The sequence below is a fragment of the Erinaceus europaeus genome, chromosome X, assembly GCF_950295315.1.
Source record: "Erinaceus europaeus chromosome X, mEriEur2.1, whole genome shotgun sequence".
Taxonomy (NCBI): domain Eukaryota; kingdom Metazoa; phylum Chordata; class Mammalia; order Eulipotyphla; family Erinaceidae; genus Erinaceus; species Erinaceus europaeus.
In genome coordinates, this window is record NC_080185.1 from 126,482,067 (window position 1) to 126,491,922 (window position 9,856).

A 9,856-nucleotide genomic window follows, 5' to 3' on the forward strand; every position below is an offset into this window, starting at 1 on the left:
CTGTAGCTTGACATCTGCACAGTAGAGCCTCTCAGTTGTCCCCAAATGACCTAGTGGCATGTCCTGGGGACACTGCCATAAAACCACTGACTGGAAGCACCTCCTTTTAGTTACACCAGCTCCTCTTTCAGTCCATGGGTGACATGGGAGTCAGGTGTCTTACTCTCTCCCTTTCTAGCTCCTCCTTCCCTCTTGATTTCTGGTTGTCTCTATCCAATAAATAAAAATAATAAAAAAAAATTTTTAAAGAGTTTTGGTCCATACTTCCAGAGGGATAAAGCATAGGGAAGCTTGTAATGGAGGGGAGGGGACACAGAACTCTGGTGGTGGGAACTGTGTAGAATTGTACCCCTGTTATCTTACAGTCTTGTTAATAATGATTAAATCACTAATAAAATCTAAAAAATATAAATAAATAAAGAGAGGGTGTTGGTCACATAAACCGTCTGTCACATTTACCACTTGCAAAGCTTTCCCCCCTGCAGGTGGGGATGTGGGGCTTGAACACGGGTCCTTGCACACTGTAACATGTGTGCTCAACCAGATGCACTACCGCCCAGCTCCTGGACCAAAATTCTTCATGGGGTGCAGAATGTTGAAGGTCTGGCTTCTGTAATTGCTTCTCCTCTGGACGTGGATGCTGACAGGTGGATCCATACCCCTTGCCTCTTTCTATCTTTCCCTAGTGGGTAGGGCTCTGGGGAGGTGAGGTTCCAGGACACATTGGTGAGGTCGTCTGCCCAGGGAAGTCAGGTTGGAATCATGGTAGCATCTGCAGTTTGGTGGCTGATAGGCAGTAAGACATAAAGCAGGACAAACTGTTTAACCAGGAACCCAAAGGTAAGAATAGAGCCGATGAAACTAGGGGTCTTCATGTGGGAAGAAGCCAGGACGTCTGTTTTAGGTATGTTCCAAGGGGCCCATGATTTTAGTAAGTTTTGTCTGAGCCTGATAACTAACATGGAGGTGGACTAAAAATATTATCTGGAAAGATAGTGTCAGAGTGGAGAATAGGACTAGAAAGCTGGATTCGGGCAGAGTGTAGCTCACAAATATGAGGAAAGTATATAAATACCATTAACTGTAAACCCCATCGGTCTGCCCCAGGGCCCATGTCTATTCCTATTTAGCACAGGAGCCTGTGGGACCTCTGCATCCCTGTCAGTCTGAGCTCACGTTTCATGGTCACAGCTAGGAATCTTCTAGACTGCACTCATTTCAGGACCAGTCTTCCTTGCTTGAGTGGCAGAGTAGGTTGACCCAGCCTCCCTTTGGAGAATGGGGCAGTTTCTACCATTGCTACTCTACAGTGAGGGCAAGGTCATGGATAGGCCCACAAGAGGGCTTACGATGACATTCCTGATGGAAGTGACCAGTGATGGTGGAGAGAGGGATGTATCAGAGATCTGGGACCATCATATCTTTGTGGGTATCCAAGGATTCCCTGACTAGAGCCCCAGATGATGGGAACACCCTCTCTTGTTCGTTCAACAGATAGACCCTTCCTAAACACTGGAAAATTCTCTAGTCTCTTAGGTTTTTATAGAGTAAATTTCAAAGACCAGAAGTGTCAACCACAGGATCCATAGATTTTAAGCCTGGCTGTGTTTGAGCAAAGCCAGGTGGGTCTGATTTCAATTGGGGTCTTCTTAAACCCAGTCCCCATGTACCTGGATAGGGTATATGGACCATATGGCATATGCCACATATACCATCTGTTTGTGTATACTATGTACTCCACTTCATTCTACAGATAAAATGGTGGTCCTTCCTAGTCTCCGATGGTACTGGCATCGATCAGTGACAGATAGGAAGGTGTCCTGCCTCTAAGACTTCATCCTGCTCCTCCTAGTCTGTCCCTATTGAAACCCGAAGGACTGTTGCCAAGCTGAAGAGCTCTCTCACACACCTGCTGGCAGCATGCGTGGCTTCCTTCAGGTCCTCTTTTCTACCCCTCCCCCTTTATTTTTCATTGTCTGAGGGCGTTGTGATCATGCTTATAATCCTGTTTTATAGTAGTTGGAAATAAGAGGCAGGAATCTGGTGACTTGCTCAGTCAAACATCAAAGCAGATACTCAATTAGAACGCAGGTCTCTGGTGTGTTTTGTCAAACTCTCCCCTTTATTAAATGTTACACATAATAAATTTCCAAGGCAGCACCATTCTGAGAAGGTACAATATATATTGCCCAGGGACCACTGGAGTTAATGTGGTTACAGAGGCCTTAAGACTCCTTTCTGGGTTTGCTTCTCTGCTGGTAGGTTTTTTTTTTTTTTAACATTCTCTTTTTAAAAAATTGTTTTAAATTATCTTTATTTATTTATTGGATAGAGACTGCCTGAAATAAAGAGGAAAGGGGGTGATAGAGAGGAAGAAAGACAGAGAGACACCTGCAACACTGCTTTGCCACTCACAAAGCTTTCCCCCTGCAGGTGGGGATGGGGGGGCTCAAACCTGGGTCCTTGTGAATTGTTTTTTTTTTTTTAATTTTTAAAAATATTTTATTTTATTTATTTATTCCCTCTTGTTGCCCTTGTTGTTTTATTGTTGTAGATATTATTGTTGTTGTTGTCATTGTTGGATAGGACAGAGAGAAACGGAGAGAGGAGGGGAAGACAGAGAGGGGGAGAGAAAGACAGACACCTGCAGACCTGCTTCACTGCCTGTGAGGTGACTCCCCTGCAGGTGGGGAGCCGGGGTTCGAACCGGGATCCTTATGCCGGTCCTTGTGCTTTGCGCCACCTGCGCTTAACCTGCTGCGCTACAGCCTGACTCCCCGGTCCTTGTGAATTGTAACATGTGCGCTCAACCAAGAGCACCACCACCTGGCCCCTCTGCTGGTAGGTTTTCAGAGGAAACGCTAAGCTTTTCACCCACATAAGACAGAGAACATCATTTCCCTCAAATGATCTTTGACTGTGCCAGCTCCTTTTCCAAGTTCACCGTGTTAGAGAGGATTCCAAAGAGCTAAAGAGTTGGTTGGCCTACTGGAAGCAGTAGAATAGGTTATCTAAATACAGAGATCATTGATCCAAGTAAGCAAACAATTTTCCTCTCAGAGTCTTTGGGGTTCTGTGGGCAAGTTCGGTGAATAATAAAAATAGATGAGGTTTCTTTAGTGTATATATTTTGAAAAGCCACTATATCCTTGACATGAACTTCTTTGCAGCTTGAAAACACCATTCAACGTTATTAATAACATCATTCATGTTTTACAAATAAGAAACATAGATCTCAATCGTTATACTCAGTACAAACATTCCACTGCCTCCATGTCTAACCCTCCAGCCCTTTCCACATCGATGACGACTGCTAGTAACTAGATGTGTATTTTCCATATATTTTTAAAATATAGAACACTTCACAGTTTTGCATTTCATCCTGTGCATGGGGCCATGCTAATCTCTGTATCATTTCAGCTTTAGAATATGGACTGCTGGAGCAAGCACTGTTTTCCCTTACCTTTTAAACTCAATTGTATTGTATACTTTCCTTAAAAGTATATTATATAAATTTTAAAAAAATCAAAGTTATAATATAATACTGAAAAAAAAGAAACCCTAGATTTAGAAGTTTCAAGAAAGCAAGTAATTACTCAAGGTTGTGAGGTCAGAATTTGAATCTATGGTGTCAACTCCTGGCAGAAAAGCTGTGACACTCAGCCACCTCTGTGTCTTTTTTCTCCTGTTGTCACCAAGTCTGCAATTTGAAGTCACTTTCAGGAACTGTTCTAGTGACCTATTACTACACAAGAAACCTTCCAACACTTAGTAGGTGGTATTATTATTATTATTATTATTATTATTATTATTATTACTGTCACCAGGGTTACCACTGGGTGTTGGTGCCTGCATGAGAAATCCACCACTCCTGGTGGTCATTTTTCACATATAGATTCTTTATTTGATAGGACAGATAGAAACTGAGATAGGAGGACGAGTAGAGAGACTTGCATTACTTGCTTTTCCCCTACAGGTGGGGAACGGGGACTTGAACCCTGTTCGTTTTAGTGGTTTTCACTGTATGTGTTACCATCTCTGGCTCTGTAGGAAAAGTAGGCTCAGCTCATGGTTCTTGCATGGAACCTTACCTCAGGTTGTAGCTGTTACATGGAAGTTGGGACTGGAGTTGTCCTGAAAGTTTTGCACTCACATGCACAGAACCTGGGTAGCTGGGATTCTGGAAACGGGCCAATCACACGCACATGCGCACGCGCACGCGCACGCACATGCACACGCACACACACACACACACCCCACAGCAACCTCTCCTCAGGGAGCTTGGGCTTCCTCACGTCATGGTGTCAGGCTCCCCACAGAGAAAACATTCAAGGGAACCTAGTACCTCTTCTGCCTCAGTCTTGGAAATTCCAGTATGTCAATTCCACCATATTAAGTGAGCTTTTTTTTCTCTTTTGCTTCCCTATCAGGAATATAGATATTGCTCTCCAACAGTTTGTTACTTTCCTTTTCTTTTGTCTCTTTTACTGTAGCAACATTGGTATATATATCGTTGCGTATGTTTCAGGAGGGCATTTTTTCTTTGCTAACAGAAGTGCAATATAATCTAAGTTTGAAAGGAGAGGCAAGTTTTCAAACTTGGTTGGCTTCATCTTTATTGCTCTCTCGTGCAGATTTTTGTTTCATCTCTCTTTTCAGTCTTCCTAGTCCAGTTTTTGAGCCAGGTGAAGTACATTCATGCAAACAGAGTTCCGCATTTCATTCTGTCCCCAGAAATGTCACCACTGTCCGAATCACCAAAAATGACACAACCAAAAGATCTCAATTGACTCGAGTGCAAAAAGAATGCCTCCCAAGCATGGATACTATCGTGTAGGGGTCCGTTCCATCTTGGCTGTGACCTCTGAAGGTCACTCTCTCATTTACCTATCTGAAGAATGGAAATGGATCCAACTTTGCCCAAAAGTATAGACGAAGGACTCTGTGCCAGTTTAAACCCTTCCGTGACAATGAGGATGACTTAGCTCATTCTTTTTCCTCTGACCACTGTGTGGCACCGGGGAGGGTGTCTGGCCTTTCCTTGCCTCTGTCTCTGTTTCATCTTTGTTTCAGAAGGCAGGTTTTTGTTCTCTCTCTCTTTTAATTTTTTGATATTATCTTTATTGGATAGAGACAGCCAGAAATTGAGAGACAAAGGAGTAACACAGAGGTGGAGAGACAGAGAGACACAGAGAGACACCTAGAACACTGCTTCACCACTGGAAAAACTTTCCCCTGCAGGTGATGACTGGGGGCTTGAACCTGGTTCCTTGTGCGCTGGAACATGTGTGCTCAACCAGATGCATCACCACATGGCCTCAAAGGCAGGCACAAAAATGTTTTAAACTGGGGGTGGGGCGGTAGCGCAGCGGGTTAAGCGCACGTGGCGCAAAGCGCAAGGACTGGCATAAGGATCCTGGTTCGAGCCCCCAGCTCCCCACCTGCAGGGAAGCTGCTTCACAAGCACAAGCTGTGAAGCAGGTCTGTAGGTGTCTATCTTTCTCTCTCCCTCTCTGTCCTCCCCTCCTCTCTCCATTTCTCTCTGTCCTATTTAACAATGATGACATCAATAACAATAATAATAATTACAACAACAATATAAAACAAACAAGGTCAACAAAAGGGAAAATAAATTTAAAAAAATGTTTTAAACTGAACACCGTGTCCCTGTGGAAACATAAGCCACCACCGAGACAATTGGTGGAGGTTTCACAACTATTCACAGAGTTGAGACTTCAGACAAAATGTTCTTTAAACAAAATGTTTACAGAGTTGAGACTTAAAAAAAAAAGTCATAGGGTGCCCATCTGGGGTTCCAGCAGCTCCCAGAGGAGACTTTTCCATCCCTGGGTTCTGACCCACAGATACTCTCTCAGCTCACATCTCATCCCTGCCTGTCCACAGTCTGGATGGGACCAGGGCCTTTCACCAACCCCACTTTGGAAAGCTGCCCTTTGGATGAGCTGACTTGCAGGCAGGGCACCAACAAGACTGACCCTTTCTGGAAAAAGAGTCATCTCTCCCCACAGTACTCCTTGCACCTTCACTTACTGCATGGCTTAGCCCAGACACAGTCATGTGAGTCATATTTAACTCTGTCTTCTTGCTCAAAGTTGAAGACGAATATGCCTTTGGAGGAGGCCCATTTTCTTTTCTTTTCTTTTTTTTTTTTTCTTTAAGGTACATGCTCCTCTTCTTTTCTTTCTTTCTTTCAAGACTTTATTCATTTATTCATGAGAAATATAGGAAAGAGAAAGAACCAGACATCACTCTGGTACATGTGCTGCCGGAGATTGAACTCGGGACTTCGTGCATGAGAATCCAATGCTCTATCCATTGCGCAACCTGCTGGACCAAACCATTTTTTTTAATAAAGATAATCAGTCATGAACACAGCCAAAGAATTCTGAAAACTTCACTTTTTTCACTTTAGTATTTGTCTGTTTGGTCAATCAGGCTTTATCATTCTGGGCTGACTTTTTTCCAGATAGAAAAAGGAGGAGAGACACTACAGTCCTGAAACTTCCCCACTGCCTGTGTACCCCCTTGTGGAGTGCTGGGGACTCCAACCTGGACTGCCAATGTGGCAAAACAAGGGCCCTTCCAGGTGACCTATTTCCCAGGCCTTGAGTGGCTTTTGCAGTCATTAGATGAAATACAGACTCAAGTTCAGATAAACTACGTTTTATTTTATTTTATTTTATTTTATTTACTTATTTATGTGTTCTGTGTGACTGTGGGGTCTCAGCAGTGTCACGTGGACATATTGGAGACATACTAAACAAGGGGTGTTGCTTATTTGAAACTGAAATGACAAGGTAGCCTGTCCCTGTCATTATCATTTTCTGGTGGTTTTTACTGTTTCGTGGCTAAATTGGGCAATCCTGTTTTCTGCGTCAGGGCAGAGTCAGCTATGAGTCTCTAAGCTCCTTGCCCCTTGGGTGGCTCCTCCCACTTTCCTTACCCTCCTTGGCTTCCCATATCTTCTCCTGGAAATGCATGCTCTCTCCTTCAGCACTGTAAACCACCTGCCTGAGTAACTCTAGCAAATTCTAGATGCCTCCCTACCCCCACCCCCAAAGTGGGTAAATTTGAGGAGTGCCCATGGAGTAAACATCAGAAACCTCATTCCCTCATTCTGGAACTGGGGAGATAGCTCAATGGTAGAACACAGGACTTGCATGTGTGAAGCCCCAGGTTTGATGCCTGGCACTGAATATGCCAGAGTTGAGTGGTCTCTCTCTCCCTCCCTCCCTCATAAAGATAAATAAACAAGCAAATAAATAAATATTTCCAAAGAACCTCATTTTGAAAAACTTTGCATCAGAGAAGCAACACAAATTAAAACTAAATGCAAACATGTTGCTGTTTTAATCCTGTGTTTTTCAAGTTAGGCTCTCCAGTGAATATGAAGAATTAAGTGATCGAATTGCTCACATACTCCTTTATATAGAAAATTTCCCTTGAACATTCAACATATAATTTAATTTACTAAGTGCATTATACATTTTTTTCATAAACATAGACTTAAAGAATATTAGGAAAAGAAATATGTTAAAATGATAAGAAAAGGAAGTCTAGGACGAGTAAAATATTTTTCAACAGCAACAAAAAGATAAGCATAAGGATGACAGAGGACCTAGGGGGGTTGTATTGTTATGTGGAAAACTGAGAAATGTTATGCATGTACAAACTATTGTATTTACTGTTGAATGTAAAACATTAATCCCCCAATAAAGGAAAATATATATGTATAAAGCATTAATTCCTATCTTCTTGAATGTTTTTATCAGGAAATTTGCCAAATGCTTTTTTTTAGCACCTAGGGAATAATTATGTGATTATTACTCTTAAATCTACTAGTAAAGTGTTAATATTCATAGATTTCTTAATGCTGAATCATCTTTGCAGTCTATAAGTGACTTCTACGTGGTCACAGTGTATTTTCTTAAGTTGTGCTGGTTTTCTGTTCCCTAAAAAAAAATAAAATAAAATAAAATAAAATAAAATAAAATAAGCATAAATTGCTTCAAATAAAAAGCTCAGTACACAAAAGGATTATTTGTAAGTAGTATAAAATGAATTCAGGAGAGTCGGCTATCTTTTTATCCCAAAGGAATTAAATAGATCAGCGTGCTCAACAGACACTTGCTCATCTAAATTAAAGATAATCTCTATCCTCAAAGAACTTTTAAGCATTCTTTTTTTTAAAAAAATATTTATTTATTTATTCTCTTTTGTTGCCCTTGTTTTATTGTTGTCATTATTATTGTTGTCGTCACTGTTGGATAGGACAGAGAGAAATGGAGAGAAGAGGGGAAGACAGAGAGGGGGAAAGATAGACACCTGCAGACCTGCTTCACCGCTTGTAAAACGGCTCCCAGGAAAGGGTCAATGCCTCCACTACCCCGGTCTAGCATGGAGACATGTCATGGCCTACCCAATGCAAGTTTTCTCATAGAGTCAGTAGGAAGTGGAAACAGTTTAGTGAGCCTCATATGACAGCTCCACCAGCACTGGAAATTGAAAAGTAACCCCTGCAGAGCAAAGTCCTAAACTAAAGAAAATAGGAGAAACCAGGAGTGAAATTTAAAGCAAGAGGCAAAGTTAGAGTGAGTAGTCAGGGGCTCTGATGGAAGATTAGCACAGAGGTCTGTGGGATAAAATATCAAGAGAGAAAATAAATGCAGAGGGGCAGGGATGTATAATGGCTGGAGAGAGAGGACTAAACCATGGGTGTTTTCTAGAAAGAGATAAAGACCCCAGCCAACTTCTAGAGTTTAGTTATGAATTCACTTCTTCAGTCTCCCTAAGACTAGAGGAATACAACCCTGACTATACAAATCTGAGTACTTCTTTATATTCCTGACTTTCTCCTTTCTGCAAATTATAACAACTAGGGGCTTTGAGAGTGGTTAATAAATATACAAGAATGTGGCCCTTCTGGAAAAGCCACAGGGGAAGGATTGAGTGTACCTAGTATTTATGTAAATTTTAACCACATAATGGACAACACAAGCAATAGTGAGGTGAGCTGGGGGACCAGGCTTTTGAATGGCAAAAGCAGTGAATGCACAAAGAAGGGTGGTGGCTACTCTCACGAGGCCGGATTGCACGCGCTGTCAACGGGGTCATTTCTACATCCAGAGGGGTTTCAGTGAGAATGAGAAATAGTGGACCTATACAGTAATGTGCGTAGCAGTGTTTGTGACTGAAAGCCAGAAGGATCGCATGCAGGACTGCGAGGCCCAACGGGTGCCTTTTAAAAGTGCCCATGTAACCAGGATATGTTATTGAAACACGAAAGATGGTGACCTTTGAGATGCCAGCATGGCATGTTTGCTTACCATTATGACTTTCTCTGTGACATCAAAGAGTTGGGGAGATGTGAACAGAAGGGTAACTACCCCCCCTTCCCTTTACTGGGTAGTTTTTTTTTTTTAATTACTTATTTATTCCCTTTTGTTGCCCTTGTTGTAGTTATTATTGTTGTTGTTGTTGTTGATGTTGTCATTGTTGGATGGGACAGAGAGAAATGGAGAGAGAGGAGGGGAGACGGAGAAGGGGAGAGAAAGACAGACACCTGCAGACCTGCTTCACCACCTGTGAAGCGACTCCTCTGCAGGTGGGGAGCCGGGGGCTCGAACCGGGTTCCTTCGGCCGGTCCTTGAGCTTTGCGCCACCTGCGCTTAACCTGCTGCGCTACCACCCGACTCCCATGCTGGGTAGTTTTTTTGAAAAACGAAAAACCATGAGACACAATAAGACAAATGCTTTAATATGTTATGCAAGGCTGGAAGGAACGAGCAGAGCATTCATTTACTTCCCTCCTTTTATTTTCCTCCTCCTCCTCCCT

General features: G+C 42.5%; 1 non-coding gene across 1 annotated transcript; it reads right to left on the bottom strand.

Annotated features, from left to right (window-relative positions):
* Positions 1-3,346: 3,346 nt before the first annotated feature.
* LOC132536026 (U6 spliceosomal RNA) lies at positions 3,347-3,450 on the bottom strand. Its single transcript, XR_009547725.1, has one exon. It is a non-coding gene; the product is annotated as a U6 spliceosomal RNA (small nuclear RNA).
* Between the last annotated feature and the right edge of the window lie 6,406 nt (positions 3,451-9,856).